At 45.0% G+C, this 17,429-nt stretch overlaps 1 protein-coding gene across 1 annotated transcript in view; it reads left to right on the forward strand.

The window, feature by feature from the left end:
- The window catches only part of sycp3 (synaptonemal complex protein 3), a 90,319-nt gene that overhangs the window by 30,395 nt on the left and 42,495 nt on the right, over positions 1–17,429 (forward strand). The window lies entirely within an intron of this gene.

Consider the following 17,429-nt stretch of genomic DNA (forward strand, 5'->3'; position numbering starts at 1 on the left):
TCCAGGACCAGATTTTTCAGCATCATCAGCTCCTCGCCAGGAATTGGCGCAGAGCTGATTATAATACGGAAATCGTGATTTCCATCTGATTAGCGGGCCCGGGTCTGAAGTCTCCAGCCTGATAGCATTTGCCCCCCCCCACCCTTGGGATTTACTCCTGCTCCCCACTATTGGGGAACAGGCAGCCCGACCCCGCTGGAGGGAACTTAGATTATTGAGGCCCTCCACGGGAGGTCGGGGGTAAAGGAGGGTGCCCCTTGGGCAATGCCAGTCTCGCACCCTGGCACTGCCCAAGAGGCAAACTGGCACTGCCCACCGGGGAGGGTGATCGGTAGGGGTGGGGAAGACCGGTTGCCACTCTACATTAGGATCACTGGCAGAGGGAGGAAATTATGTGGAGATGCCGGCGTTGGACTGGGGTAAGCACAGTAAGAAGTCTCACAACACCAGGTTAAAGTCCAACAGGTTTATTTGGCAGCACTAGCTTTTGGAGCCCCAAGCCCCTTCTTCAGGTGAGTCACCTGATAAAGGGGCTTGGGGCTCCGAAAGCTAGTGCTGCCAAATAAACCTGATGGACTTTAACCTGGTGTTGTGAGACTTCTTACAGAGGGAGGAAAGAGAGCGATTGGGGCAGGCCACCCAGGTATGGGGGGAGGGGGGAATCGGGGCTGTTGGGGATGGGGGTTAGATGGGACTGTTGGTGGGGGAGGGGGCGGGGTGGGTAAATTTGAGCTGGCCGCGTGGTGGGCTGGCGGGAACATCAGGGCTGGTCCTGGGAGGTCCTGGAGACCAGCGATCAGGGGTGGGGTTGGGGGGTCGAAAGGCCAGCGATGGGAGGGTTGCGGGGCTCGCCGTCAATTGGGTTGGCCAGTGATCTGGAGGCCAGCAATGCGGGGCCACTGCTCATGCACCGATCTCCGCTCTGACAGATCGACGCATGCGCAGTGGCCTGCTCAGTGCTATGCTGCCGGTCTCTCGGGCGGGAATAGGTCCTGCCCACCACTTTTCAGACTGAATCCCACTAGGGCACTCTGATGCAAAGTGTCGGAGATTCATTCTGGAAATCACGCTGAAAAAAACAGCAGGATTACCTCCCATTTTCCCACACGTTCGCACATTGGGAACTTTGAATTTTTTTGGGAGTACCCCGGCCATAGTGTTAAGAGCATGGATGGAGTGGATTTCTTGAAGTGTGCACGGGAGAACTTTTTAAATCAATATTTAGAGTGTCCAACAAGGGAAGGAGCTGTGCTGGACCTAATTCTAGGGAATGAAGCCGGACAGGTAGTTGAAGTGTGGTGGGGGAGCATTTTAGTGACAGCGACCACGACATTGTACAATGAGCTTGTTGTGGACAAAGAAATAGACAAGCTGCAAAAAATGTTTTGGATTGGGGAAAGCGGAGTTTAGTAAAATAGGAAACCAAAAGAGAAAATGTTGGAAAATCTCAGCAGATCTGGCAGCATCTGTAAGAAGAGCTGATGTTGAGTCCAGATGACTCTTTGTCAAAGCTGAAGTATAAATATCTTCCACTTTCTATGCCGTTAGCTTTGACAAAGGGTCATCTGGAGTCACCTGTTGAAGGAGCAGCGGTCCGAAAGCTCGTGATTCCAAATAAACCTGTTGGACTTTAACCTGGTGTTGTGAGACTTCTTACTGTGCCCAACCCAATCCAACACCGGCATCTCCACATAGAATCCATACAGTGCAGAAGGAGGCCTGTCGGCCCATCGAGTCAGCACCAACTGTCCAACAGAGTATCTTACCCAGGCCCTATCCCTGTAACCCCATGTACTTACTTCGCTAATTCCCCCTAACCTACACATCTTGGGATACTAAGGGGCAATTTAGCATGGCCAATCCATCTAACCCGCACATCTTTGGAGTGCGAGAGGAAACCAGAGCACCCGGAGGAAACCCACGCAGACACGGGGAGAACATGCAAACTGCGCACAGACAGTCACTCAAGGCCGGAATTGAACCCGGGTCCCTGGCACTGTGAGGCATAAGTGCTAACCACTGTGCCACCGTGCTGCCAATATGGTACACTTTGTACTTCATGGGATCCATGATGAGGAGATGCCGGCGTTGGACTGGGGTAAACACAGTAAGAAGTCTCACAACACCAGGTTAAAGTCCAACAGGTTTATTTGGTAGCACAAGCCATTAGCTTTCGGTGCGCTGCCCCTTCATCAGGTGAGTGGAAGTTCTGGTCACAAACAGGGCATTGCCTCACTCTCCTACAGGCACTGCCCTCGGGCCTGACTCTCCCCTCCTCTCACTCTCCTACAGACACTGCCCTCGGGCCTGACTCTCCCCTCCTCTCACTCTCCTACAGGCACTGCCCTCGGGCCTGACTCTCCACTCCTCTCACTCTCCCACACGCACTGTTCTTAGGTCTGACTCTGCTCCTCACTCTCCCATATGCACTGCTCGAGGGCGTAACTCAGCTCCTCTCACTCATGAGGTTCTGTGGTGATTGCCAGTAAATAGCTTGATAATCATAGTCAGCTGAGAGTGAGGTTAAACAAGCTTTCTCAATTGTACAAGAGATCCTGTCACTTGAGGGCGCTGCAGTCAGCTGTTTTTCCCTGTGTTGTATTATGCTATGGGTTGTGAGTGAGTATTGCTGCTCCTTTCTGTCATGGTACAGTCATCAATTGTTAACTATACACAATTCATTTGAGTAGAATTACTTTTATTTCTCAATTTTTATTTCTTGATGTATAATCCATTGAAAGGTGACTCTCTGATCCAGCAACACATCCAATACAGACCAGACAAGAGAGGTTTTTATATCAAGTGTATTTGTATTCTAATTGTGTGGAACATTGAATGGCATACAGCCATTGCGTGCTCCAAACGATTGTGCATATTTGGAATGCTGTTGGAAGCCATGCAATCTTACAGGATTAATGACAGCAGGCAGCACATGGTGCACAGTAATGCTAGCTTCACTCACATAAGCATTTTCCACATTTAACTATTTATAAATAGATGATAAGTTAGTGCTACTAATAGCACCTTGTTCAAAAATGATGACTTTGAATATAAACTAATTCTTCTAGCAATGCTTGTCTGTTGATGACATTTCATTTCGAGCATTTTTAGAGGGTCATATTCAGGCCTCTTATGTATTCTTGAAATAAAATAATTATTGCTTTTACACTCAAATTACATAATGAAGATGTTATTTGTACCATATGTGGCAACAGTCTTCTCAGCTGACTGTTCTATATATTGATGGATACTGTTTGATTGTAGAATTGCAGCTGTTAACATTACTTCCACTGTTCATTGGGAAGTACTGTGAATTTACTGTGAGCTTGCCACTTTTAATTGGAGGGTACACACAAAGTATGTTATATTTTCAGTAGGTTTATCTCTTATTTTTAGTTTTAATTTTGTCCCCTTTCCCTTCTGAAGATATTGCTTTGATTCCATAGCACAAAGCACTATCTGCTGCCTCACCCAAGGGACCTTTATTTGAGTGCTGGTGAGTACCACCAGGTTGCACAGCTAGTGCCAAGACACTGGAGCCAGCTGCTACATTTCTCCAGCATTCACACACACAGTTCCATCAGTTGCCATGGGATAAATATTAGAAGCAATAGCCTTGCTTGGATTCTTTTTCTTTCTATCCTCTCTCCTCTGACCCCAATCCTAAGACTACCTCTACTTTTTGATTTTGATTTGATTTATTATTTATTATTGTCACATGTATTAACATACAGTGAAAAGTATTGTTTCTTGCGCGCTATACAAGCAAAGCACACCGTTCATAAGGATGGAAAGGAGAGAGTGCAGAATGTAGTGTTACAGTCAAAGCTAGGATGTAGAGAAAGGTAAACTTCGTGCAAGGTAGGTCCATTCAAAAGTCTGAGGGCAGCAGGGAAGAAGCTGTTCTTGAGTCAGTTGGTACGTAACCTCAGATTTTTGTATCTTTTTCCCAACGGAACAAGGTGGAAGAGAATGTCCTGGGTGCATGGGGTCCTTAATTAATTTCTACTGCAGCTGAGATCAGCTACCTACTTACAGAGCAGGGATTAAACCTAAGATCTGGAAAACTTAGATACTTAGCCAATAGCCTCACTGAACCAATAACAGATCATGTCCCTTGTCCTCTGTGAACTGAAGAACTTACCAGATGAAATCCAAACAGCAAGAGGAATACTTTCACTGATGATGTTTGAATTTTAATGTGAGATTTTGTAAAGTTTAAAAATAGTCAGTTCAAAGAGAATGTGTCCACTTATGGGGAAGTCTAGAACTATGGGACAATAAGAAATCTCTCTTTTAAGATAGAGATTGGAGATTCTCAGAGTCATTAGTATGTAGAATTCTCTTCCCCAGAGTGCAGTGGAGGCTGGGTCATTGAATTTATTCAAGGCTATGTTAGACTGATTTTTGATAGACAATGGAGTCAGGGATAATGGAGGGCAGATAGAAAATTAGAATTGAGAACGCAACCAGATTAGCCATGACCTTATGTTCCAAGAGATGGCACAGTGGTTAGCACTGCTGCCTCACAGCACCAGGGATCCAGGTTCGATTCCAGTGACTGTGGAGATTGCACCTTCTCCCCGTATCTGCGTGGGTTTCCTCTGGGTGCTCCGGTTTTCACCCACAGTCCAAAAGATGTTCAAGTTAGTTTGATTGGTCATGTTAAATTGCCTCTTAGTGTCCCAAATGTGTAGTTAGGGGGATTAGTGGGGTAAGTACGTGGGATAGAGATTCTTTCCACTTAGTAAGGAAGTTAAAACTAGAGGACACAGCCTCAAAATAAAGGGGGGTCGGTTTAAGACAGAGTTGAGGAGGAACTTCTTCTCCCAGAGGGTGGTGAATCTCTGGAATTCTCTGCCCACTGAGGTGGTGGAGGCTACCTCGCTGAATATGTTTAAAGCGCGGATGGATGGATTCCTGATCGGTAAGGGAATTAAGGGTTATGGGGATCAGGCGGGTAAGTGGTACTGATCCACGTCAGATCAGCCATGATCTTATTGAATGGCGGGGCAGGCTCGAGGGGCTAGATGGCCTACTCCTGCTCCTATTTCTTATGTTCTTATGTTCTTATGATAGGGCCTGGGTGGATGCTCTGTTGGAGAGTCGATGCAGACTCGATGGGCTGAATGGCCTGCAATAGAGGGATTATATGATTCAATGAAATTAATTCACAGAAAACAAAGGACTTGGAGGTGTGGTACAGCATATTTTACAAAAAATGATGATGTTTTGTTTTCAGTTGTGTATTTGCTATCCAGTGAGGATCATACACCCACAGGTATTTTCTTTCCTCCCTGCCCCTCTGGTACCTCTGACAGGAGCATTACTTAGCTTGCATCCAACTATTGCTGTTGTGCTTGACAGTTAATGGGCTTACATAGTGATCTGGTAAGCATACCCCATCCCATCATGACTGCATACTTCTGTTTATTGAGGGGCAAGCAAAAGGTAGATAATGCACTCCCCCTCATTCCAGGCTGCATTGAATCGACATGATGATGCAAGGAACACTGTGGTCTCACTTACCAGGGCATTGTTCACCATAAAGTACTGCTTTGGCATTCTGGAATTCTCAATGTTTGACACATATCCTGCCCACTGCAGTTGGTGTTGCAAGAGAATGTTTCAATGCTGGGTAGGTTGGCTCTGTTGAGGATATCATTGTTTGTGATGTAGTCCTGTGATTTGATGTTCTTCGTGTATTGAAGACAGCATTGATGTAAGTGTTCGAGCAGTCACATTTGTTTTCTGTACAGAACCTGTGATTCTGACTCATACAAGAGGGTGGTCATATATTATATTTGTCAGCTGTACTACATTGTCTGCCTTTTTGTGCTTTTCAAAATACTGAGCGAACAAGATGGCACCAGCTGGTTCCATGCTAACTTCCCGAAGTTTCAGAGTAACAGGCTAACACCTGAAACATCTGGACTGTAACACTCCTGGCATAACATAAACATTCTAAACCAGCCAAAACAATGGCGCAGCAGACAGTCAGTCTGCCCTGGCCAACTTCAAACAAAGACAACCCTCTGCAGATCCTGATCCTCCAATAATGGTGCTAATGGCCTAAGCATTATTTGTTTTAACACAGTGGTTTCAATAAAAGGGCTTTGTTTAACAACCCGAAACCAGCGTCTCCAAGAACAAAAAAAACTGCTGGAACCTTTGAACTTGTGCCTCCAGACTAACTCACTCTATATGCTTTCTCCCATTTTGGATGTCTCACTCCGTAAAGATAGTTACCTTACGATCAGTCAGTCTCCCCTCAGAAGAAACCTTTCATTATACTCCTAATTCTGGACACGTGTAAAACCCTAAATTGTATTTTATGTTGGCCGTGCCCTCAACCCTATTCCTTTTTCCTTAACTCCCGTTTATTGTGTAAGTGTAAAAGGGGTGGAGATTGTGAAATGCTTCTCACGCATGCAAAATAAACCTTTTTGTTTCATCTTAACTCAAGTTTGCTGTGCAAATTATTCATAGAGGATTGAAACTCTCCAAATTTAAGAACTGGGGCAAATATGCATCCATTTATAAAGGAGGAAATCAGGAAAAAGAATACCAGCTCTGGCAGCATGTGTAAGGAGAGAAAAGAGCTGATGTTTTGAGTCCAGATGACCCTTTGTCAAAGCTCTGGGCTTTGACAAAGGGTCATCTGGACTCGAAACATCAGCTCTTTTCGCTCCTTACAAATGCTGCCAGACCTGCTGAGATTTTCCAGCATTTTCTCTTTTGGTTTCAGATTTCAGCATCCGCAGTAATTTGCTTTTATTAGAATAAATTCACCTTTCTGTTTCTGGTTGAGTGGTGAGCAGGGAAATCAGGACAGTTTAAATTGATCCCCTCCTGTCTCTGTCAAGCTGTATAGTGAATGGTTTTGCTGGATATGCTTTGAGAGGCTGTCAAAACAACTGTACAGACATCAAGTTTCTACAAACATGCAAGAAAGCGGCATCTCCACATCAAAACAACTGTTAGCCATGGACAGTCGATTGTCATGTCCTTGTTGACATTGGCATTGTCTAAGATAATGCTAGCTAGATCAGTATACTGTTCTTCATTGAGGCTGCTGCTGTCAATGCTGATCTGCAATGGATTATAATTTCCTCAGGGCTAAGGTTGGTATAGCACTTCTGTTTTCTTCAGCTGAAAGTAATGCCAGTTTACAATGAGTTGCAATAAAAACAGAAAATACTGGAAATACCCAGCAGGTCTGGCAGCAATAGTGGAGAGAGAGGCAGAGGCCTGGATTTTCATCTTTAAGGTGGGAATTGTGAGTTGGGCTATTTGCCAATGCCCACCTCCTGCACAACAGTGACTGCCCACTGGTGTGTCGTACATCCTGTTGCCACACAAGAACATAATCCAAAAGGTGCCAGTGCTTTAGTCATGGATGTCTCCAGGTGGTCTTAAAACTGGATCTCTACTAGAATAGGCAATTAGTGATGTTAAGTTGGTGTTCCATGCGGGATGCCAGTAGAAGTGGATTATTACTATAGTTGTCAATGCCGTGTCTACCCAAGATGCCTTGCTAGCGTTCTTGGTCATTCCCAACTCATGCATTAAGATCTCCCAAGTATGATGAACTTATACCAAAAGAAAAAACACTGGAAAATCTCAGCAGGTCTGGCAGCATCTGTAAGGAGAGAAAAGAACTGACATTTCAAGTCCAGATGACCCTTTGTCAAAGCTAAAAGGCACAGAAAGTGGGAAATATTTATACTGTAGGGTGAGGGAATGAAAGATGAGAAGATGAGTCATTGCTACCAGGGGAAACGCTGCTAATGGCAGTCCTGTCAATGTCCTGCATAGCTAATGGCAGTCTCTATGGATTTGCTTTTATTTATTATGAGGAACTTATCCTTGGAGTAAACCTTCAGCCCATGGTAGAAGCCTACTTTGGTTACTGTATCAGTTTGCAGAATAGGAGCATATATGCTGGTAATGTTGGTAAACTGATTGTCTTGGAAAGATAGTCAGGGATTTGAGTTAATCTGCAACAAACAATGGAAGGTTCCGAAGCGTGCTGGAAATGCAGTTCTTAATTGTAAGTCTAACACTTTGGAGGACACTATCTTTACCTTGTCCTGATCGGGAAAATGTATAACTGGTTTCATGTTCTGTTAGTAATCCCTGCGATGTGAAACAAACTTCACTGAGTGCTGCGATGTCAGTGTCCAGCCAGGCGAACTCTGGCTACAAATGTGGAATGTTTCTCAGGGTTTTAGTTCATCAGAATCTACGATTATGTGAACATGCCAGCATGCAAGTTTCACAATGTTTTATCTCTGGGGTTTTTTTCATTGTTTCTTTCTTTTGCACAGCGGGAGGAGATGACCATGGCCTATGGTATGCCAAGCAAATGAGTTGTGACAAGGTGGCAATATTTCGGCCTCATTCTCTAGGTCCGTCCCCGTTTGGAGAAAACAGTGCTATCCCTTGAGAAGGCTGATTGGTTTCTCAGGGTAATGTTGAATGATATTGTTGCCTCAGGACAACATCACCTACATGCAGGGTTGAAGCTGCAACCTGCTGCCAGTGCCATTCCAGTTGCTGTTCTCGCCTTCTCACTTTAAGACTTTCTGTTTGTGTCAAGTTTGTTTAAAGTGAATATCAGCTCACACAGACTAATCCCAATCTGCCGGGGCAGATCGGTGAACAGTGTTAGGAGCAGCGCAGCACTGGCAGGTAGGCTTTGTTGCACACAGCCCAAAGTCTCTGGTGAACTGAGGACACCCTTGTGCATGCCATTCTTCAGCAGTCGTGTTTTAGACCAATGTAATTTCCCACTGGCATGATGCAAGATTGGAAAGCCTGATGGCATTCCAGCCGGTTCCTGTCCTCATCTCCATGATGAGCTGGTCTTCATGGACAACAGTGGTGCTCGACCTTTGGACCCTGTTGTGTCACCGCGTCGGATCAGTACTGCATCTGGGGTTGGGTAGTACAGGGGTCTCCTTCACCCTGGTGACACAACAGTGTCTATCTGGACAGCACTGTGCTGCAGGACTCATGCAGCCATTGCACTAAGGTCCAAAGTTCAAACTGGGATGTGGGGGGGATGGGTTGGCCTGACAGACAAGGAGGACAATGTGGAAGGAGAGAGGTGGGTGAAGGGCAATCACAATGGTGGTGGAGAGCAATGTGGAAGGAGGACTGTGCAAGGAGGGGAGAAGGGAGACGGCTTATGATGGCAGGCACAAGAGCAAGGCGGCGAGTGAAGAATATGAACAATGGTAGGCAGAGGGAAAACGGGAGAGAAGCTGGACTCCTAAAAGGCTGCATAAAACAAACAAGGGGCAGTTTGTAAGGGATTGCACCTGTATTACGGGAATACACGAACAGGTCATGCAGCAGGAGCAATCATGGAAAAATGCTGTATCCCAGCCGCAGGAAGGGTCACTGTCCCTTCCCCACCAGGCCATCTGTCTCTTGTTCTTAAGGTTGCTACATCTTGTTGCAATCTTGCCCAGCTACTGTTTAATATCCAGCACATTTTGCCTCTTTTCATTTCTAATGAAGGTCAAATGGACTCAAGACATTAACTGTGTTTTCTCTCTTTACAGATGCTGCCAGACATGCTGAGTTTCTCCAGCAGTCTCTGTTCTTGTTTCAGATTTCAGTATCCACAGTATTTTGCTTATTTTAGCGGTCTAATCAAGCTTCAGTACAAATTAAACATAACTTCTCTACTTTCAAATTCTGTTCATTAGAAATAAACTTAAGCTTGTTTTGCTTCTTCTTAATCTGTGTCACTACTTCTAATGATTTGTATTTTTATTCCCAGCTTCATTTGTTCTTCTACCACATGTAGATTCTTATTTTCCAATGTGCTCTTGTTGTTTTTCTTAGCAAAACTTAGTCACTAACATCCTTTTGTGCTAAAATTGATTTGTGATTTAAATGTCTATTTGACAAGTTTATCAGTTGTTTTTTTGTAATTTGTTGCAGTTTCTTTTGCTGCTAATTTTTTTGCAATCTCTCCCAATTTTTGTGTGCTTCCTTATCTTGTTCTCGCCAATGGTCTGTGTGCACAGTGCCTCTTTCCTTACCCTCCATTTTTCATCTGTATCTTCATTGATCCAAAGTGTCTCATTAGTGTCCTTGCTTTTTAGCTGGATATATTTTTCCTCGACTTCCTTCAGTTGCACTTTATATGTTTCCCTTCCCATTGCTGTTTGACATCATGATTTGCCAATATTGTTGTCAACCTACGTTCTGATGGCCACAGGAGATTGTCAATAGATCACTCCGTGGGGCTCAAAGTGTACGAGCACCCCTAATGAGCAAGTGGAGGCTCACCCAATAGGGAAGGAGCAGCGTGTAAGTGTTTTTTTTCTGGGCGAACGATATTGAGGTGGACGAGAAGCAGAAAGTAGTGTCATTGACCGTATGCGGAGTCTCGAAATTCAGTGTAATAAAAAGCTTGACCTAGTCGGATGCCTCTGATTCCAAATATCTTGAATGAATTGGTGGACTTGGTTAAAGACCATTATAACCCAAAACCTTCCATAATACGCCAACGCTGCCGCTTTAACATGGCACGGTGAACTTATGGGGAATCTGTCAACAAATTTCTGGCAAGGCTATGCAAATTGGCAGAGCAATGTAGATTGGTGTCACCCCTGAATGACGTGTTTCGAGATAAATGGTCTGTGGAATTAACAACATTACAGTCCGAAACAAATTATTTGCAGGTCATAATCTGGATCCAAAGAAGGCCATTGAGATCGCTCTATCATTGGAGAATGGAGCTGAGGAACTACAGGGAATGTCAGACAGCAGTGGCCTCCGATTGTGGGAGGGGCCACATGCAACATTCATCCCTCAACTGAGAACGATGGTTTAAGCAAAATATCATGGAATCCCTTACGACGATGAAGCCCGAGTCACATCGCCAGGCAGCCAAGGAAAGGCAGGGCAGCCTTCAGACTTCTCTGGAGTATATTCAAGAAGGTTGTAGATGTCGATGGCAAGTGCTGCAGAAGGCCACAACCAAGTCAAAAAGATAGGGACAGTCAAACCGCGTGCTGTTCTGAAAAGAGGCCAAAGTCAGTTCTGTGCCATATCTAGCAGGTATGTCCACTACCAGAAATAGGGACAATGCAATTCAATCACATCTCCACCTCAAGGATGCCTCCCATAATGCTGGAGTTGTCAGCAAATGGCCACCCATTAAAAATGTATGTGAATATGGGGGCTGCTATCAGGGAGCAGACGTCCGATCACCTCCGGGCAGGTATTGAGCTCCTAAGCTTAGAAACACAAATGTCAGGCTGGCCATCTACACGGGGGAACCATTACAAATAAAGGCCACCACGACAACCCTAATGACTTACAGGCAGCTCAACTTCCACTCATCATTGTATGGGGACAAGGACCTAGCCTTATGGGGAGAGATTGGCTCCAGCACATCAGACTGAACTGGCTGGAGATCTTTAGGCTGGGTGCGGGGGGAATGAATGAAGTCGTCAGTAGGTACCTTGAAGTTTTCTAGGAAGGGCTTGGGAAAATAATGGGAGCCAGAGCTAAGATCTATGTCGACCCAATGCTACGCCTAAGTATTTTAGAGCGAGACAAGTTCCATGCTCCCGATTGGAAAAAGTAGAGTTAGAACTGGAACGGCTGGAAAATAGAGGTTTACAGCATGGAAACAGGCCCTTTGGCCCAACTTGTCCATGCTGCCCTTTTTTTTAAAACTCCTAAACTAATCCCAATTTCCCGCTTTTGGCCCATATCCCTCTATACCCATCGTACCCATGTAACTAAATGCTTTTTAAAAGACAAAATTGTACCCACCTCTACGACTACCTCTGGCAGCTTGTTCCAGACACTCACCACCCTCTGTGTGAAAAAATTGCCCCTCTGGACACTTTTGTATCTCTCCCCTCTCACCTTAAACCTATGCCCTTTAGTTTTAGACTCCCCTACCTTTGGGAAAAGATATTGAGTATCTACCTTGTCTATGCCCCTCATTATTTTATAGACCTCTATAAGATCACCCCTCAGCCTCCTATGCTCCAGAGAAAAAAGTCCCAGTCTATTCAGCCTCTCCTTATAACTCAATCCATCAAGTCCCGGTAGCATCCGAGTAAATCTTTTCTGCACTCTTTCTAGTTTAATAATATCCTTTCTAAAATAGGGTGACCAGAATTGCAACAGTATTCCAAGTGTGGCCTTACCAATGTCTTGTATAACTTCACAAGACATCCCAACTCCTGTATTCAATGTTCTGACCGATGAAATCAAGCATGCCGAATGCCTTCTTCACCACTCTGTCCACCTGTGACTCCACTTTCAAGGAGCTATGAACATGTACCCCTAGATCTCTTTGTTCTGTAACTCTCCCCAGCGCCCTACCATTAACTGAGTAAGTCCTGCCCTGGTTCAATCTACCAAAATGCATCACCTCGCATTTGTCTAAATTAAACTCCATCTGCCATTCGTCAGCCCACTGGCCCAATTGATCAAGATCCCGTTGCAATTGGAGATAACTTTCTTCACTGTCCATTATGCCACCAATCTTGGTGTCATCTGCAAACTTACTAACCACGCCCCCGATATTCTCATCCAAATCATTAATATAAATGACAAATAACAGTGGGCCTAGCACTGATCCCTGAGGCACACCGCTGGTCATAGGCCTCCAGTTTGAAAAACAACTCTCTACAACCACCCTCTGGCTTCTGTCAAGAAGACAATTTTGTATCCATTTAGATACCTCACCCTGGATCCCATAAGATGTAACTTTATGCAACAACCTACCATGCGGTACCTTGTCAAAGGCCTTGCTAAAGTCCATGTAGCCAACATCAACTGCACTGCCCTCATCTACCTTCTTGGTTACCCCTTCAAAAAACTGATTTTCCATGGGCATAATATGAGCCATACAGTTCGCAGAGCGGCTGCACCTGTTGTCCCTGTCCTCAAGCCAGATAAGTGGATTTGACTTTTTGGAGACTATAAGCCTACTGTCAATAAGGTTTCTAAACGTCACAGATACCCCATGCCCGGATTGAAGACCTGTACACCAGGTTAACTGGTGGCCAAGCATTTTCTAAGTTGGACATGAGCTATGCATATCTCCAACTTGAATTAGATGAGCCTTCCCGGAAGTATGTGACAATTAGTGTGCAAAAAAGCCTAAATGAGTACATTCACCTGTCCTTTGGGGTCTCATCCGCATGTGCCATTTTTCAATGGGTCATGGAGAACGTACTCCAAGGGTTACCTCAGGTAGCCATGTACCTGGATGATGTCTCAGTCACAGGAACTTTGGAACGTGAACACTTAACCTGGAAGAGATGTAACGGTGTTTCCTGGGGGAAAAATGTGTCTTCCAAGCAATGCCATGACCTATTAGAGATATTGGGAGGATGGCAAGTTTTTCATCCAGTGGAGGACATGGTGAGGGCCATTAAGGAGGTGCCAACTCCAAGGAACCCCACGGAATTGAAATCCTTCCTAGGGTTAATGAATTATTACAGGAAATTTAGTCCGATTTGGCTTCTTTACTGACCCCCTTGCATATCCTACTACACAGATGCTGCAGCTGGAGGCTTTCAACAATGTTAAATAGCAACTTTAGTCCTCTCATTTTTTTGGCCCATTTTGACCCAAAAAGGACCTCATCCTGATATGTGATGCCTCCCCATACAGAGTTGGGGTGGTACTGACACACCGCTAGAAAAAAAACCTATTGCATTCGCATCCAGGACCCTCTTGGACACTGTGCAGAAGTATTTCCAAATCAAAAGAGAGTCAACATGGCTTTGTGCGTGGTAGATCATGTTTGACCAATCTATTAGAGTTTTTTGAGGAGGTTACCAAGAAAGTGGATGAAGGGAAGGCGGTGGATGTTGTCTACCTGGATTTCAGCAAGGCCTTTGACAAGGTCCCTCATGGGAGGTTAGTTAGGAAGGTTCAGTCGCTAGGTATACATGGGGAGGTAGTAAATTGGAATAGACACTGGCTCAATGGAAGAACAGTAAGAAGTCTCACAACACCAGGTTAAAGTCCAACAGGTTTATTTGGTAGCAAATACCATAAGCTTTCGGAGCAATGCTCCTTCGTCAGATGGAGTGGTCTCTGTTCTCAAACAGGGCACAGACACAGAAATCAAATTACAGAATACTGATTAGAATGCAAATCTCTACAGCCAGCCAGGTCTTAAATGCACAGACAATGTGGGTGGAGGGAGCATTCAACACAGGTTAAAGAGATGTGTATTGTCTCCAGACAGTACAGCTTGTGAAATTGTGCAAGTCCAGGAGTCAAGCTGTGGGGGTTACTGACAATGTGACATAAATGTGCTTACCCCAGTCCAACGCCGGCATCTCCACATCAATGGAAGAAGCCAGAGAGTGGTTGTGGAGAATTGCTTCTCTGAGTGGAGGCCTGTGACTAGTGGTGTGCCGCAGGGATCGGTGTTGGGTCCATTGTTGTTTGTCATCTATATCAATGATCTGGATGATAATGTGGTAAATTGGATCAGCAAGTTTGCTGATGATACAAAGATTGGAGGTGTAGTGGACAGTGAGGAAGGTTTTCAAAGCTTGCAGAGGGATTTGGACCAACTAGAAAAATGGGCTGAAAAATGGCAAATGGAATTTAACGCAGACAAGTGTGAGATATTGCACATTGGAAGGACAAACCAAAGTAGAACGTACAGGGTAAATGGTAGGACTCTGAAGAGTGCAGTTGAACAGAGGGATCTGGGAATACAGGTACAGAATTCCCTAAAAGTGACGTCACAGGTGGATAGGGTCGTAAAGAGTGCCTTTGGTACATTGGCCTTTATAAATCGGAGTATCGAGTATAAAAGTTGGAGTGTTATGGTAAGGTTATATAAGGCAATGGTGAGGCCGAATTTGGAGTATTGTGTACAGTTTTGGTCACCTAGTTACAGGAAGGATGTAAATAAGGTTGAAAGAGTGCAGAGAAGGTTCACAGGATGTTGCCGGGACTTGAGAAGCTGAGTTACAGAGAGAGATTGAATAGGTTGGGACTTTATTCCCTGGAGCGTAGAAGATTGAGGGGAGATTTGATAGAGGTGTATAAGATTTTGATGGGTATAGATAGAGTGAATGCAAGCAGGCTTTTTCTGCTGAGGCTAGGGGAGAAAAAAACCAGAGGGCATGGGCTAAGGGTGAAAGGAGAAAAGTTTAAAGGGAATATTAGGCGGGGCTTCTTCACGCAGAAAGTGGTGGGAGTGTGGAATGAGCTGCCGGATAAAGTGGTAAATGACTTTTAACATTTAAGAAAAACTTGGACGGGTTCATGGATGAGAGGAGTGTGGAGGGATATGGTCCAAGTGCAGGTCAGTGGGACTAGGCAAAAAATGGTTCGGCACAGACAAGAAGGGCCAAAAGGCCTGTTTCTGAGCTGTAATTTTCTATGGTTCGAGTGGTTGGCAGTTATCTTTAGCATTAAAAAATTCCATCAATACGTCTGCAGTTGGCGCTTCATCATAGTAACTGATCATAAGTGATTGCTGGGATACTTCAAAGAAGATAAGGCAGTATTCCCCATTGCCTCTGGCCATATACAGCTTTGGGCCTTGTTACTGTCAGCTTATGAATACCTCCTAGAGCATTGCCCCGGGTCCCAGATAGCTAACGCTGATGTACTGAGTCGTCTGCATTGCCCATAAGCTCAGCTTTGTTACCAGTTTTTTTTAAAGTTTATTTATTAGTCACAAGTAAAGCTGCAATGAAGTTATTGTGAAATTCCCCTAGTCGCCACACTCGCCTGTTTGGGTCAATGCACCTGGCCAGCACGTCTTTCAGACTGGGAGGAAACCGGAGCACCCAGAGGAAAGCTACGCAGGCATGGGGAGAATGTCCAAACTCCACACAGACAGTGACTGAAGCCGGGAATCGAACCTGGGTCCCTGGCGCTATGAGGCAGCACTGTGCCACCATGCCGCTGTGAATTCAATTTTTAGGAGACCCTGCTGGTGTCTGCAAGAATCAAGGCCGCAAAGCAAAAGGACCCAGTCCTGTCTAAATTCAAACACATGGGGGATTCAGAGGACAGCCCTCAGATAAAATGAAACATTACATAATGAAGAAAGACGAGCTCGGTGTTGAGGATAGCGTCATCTTCTGGGGTTCCTGCGTAGTTGTCTCTCAGTAAGAAGTCTCACAACACCAGGTTAAAGTCCAACAGGTTTATTTGGTAGCAAATACCATAAGCTTTCGGAGCGCTACCCCTTCGTCAGATGGAGTGGTTATCTGTTCTCAAACAGTGCAAACAGACACAGAAATCAAATTACAGAATACTGATTAGAATGCAAATCTCTACAGCCAGCCAGGTCTTAAATGTACAGACAATGTGGGTGGAGGGAGCATTCAACACAGGTTAAAGAGATGTGTATTGTCTCCAGACAGAACAGTTGTCTCTCACCCAGGGTGATGACCGATACATATGGAACTACACTATGGCCACCCTGGGATTTCAGAAATGAAAATACTTGCCAGGAGTTATATATGAAGACCCGACCTTGATGCAGACATTACCAACTTGGTCATTGTGAGCCGTGCCAGGAGAATCAAACTCTCCCTCAGCCTCCCTATATCCAGGACAGTGCATGTAGACTTTGCCAGGTATTTTATGTGTTGCATATTCTTAATTATGGTTAATGCTGACTCCAAATGGTTGGAGGTACATCGCATGAACTCCACTACTCCCCGTGCTGCCATTGAGGAAAGTACAACAAAGTTTTTACACGCATTAGGTACCAGAAGTCCTGGTTTCTGACAATGGCACTGCCTTTACGAGCACTGAATTTCAGACCTTCATGCTTTCCAATAGAATCAAACACAACAGGATAACACCCTGTTATCCTGAATTTTAAGCTCGACACGAAGAAACAACTTGTAGCATCCTTAGAGACCAAACTGACTATTTTTATTCGACTACCTTCTTACCTGCTTTATAGGACTACCCCTTACACAACGACAGGAATCATCCCAGTGGAATTGTTAATGAAATGAAGGCTTTGGGCAAGATTAAGTTTACTGTTCCCAAACCTGGTGGAGAGTGTGGAGTCCCAACAAGCGAGCCAGAAGAACTTTGATTCTGCAAAGAATCGACCCGGTCCACGTGAGGGATTTCAGGGGACGGTCTCAGTTGGGTCCCCAGGATCATAAAGAATAAAACGGGACCCGTGTCTTATATGAGAAATAGGGAGCCCTGTGCTAGTGCAGACCTCATTATCAGCAATGGGGATGGCCACTGCCAGCATCAAGTCACAATTAGAAGTTGACCCCATGTCTATCCCTCCGGGTGATGAGGACACAGGTTTCAAAATGGAAGCAGAGGACACTGGCACCCCAGCTGAAACAAGAACTCAGGAAGAACCAGTGTTGGTGGCTTTATGGTCCCTTTGGAAGCAAAGGCCTGCAATCCTTCCCACATCT

This window comes from Mustelus asterias, chromosome 25 (assembly GCF_964213995.1).
Source record: "Mustelus asterias chromosome 25, sMusAst1.hap1.1, whole genome shotgun sequence".
NCBI classification, from domain to species: Eukaryota; Metazoa; Chordata; class Chondrichthyes; order Carcharhiniformes; family Triakidae; genus Mustelus; species Mustelus asterias.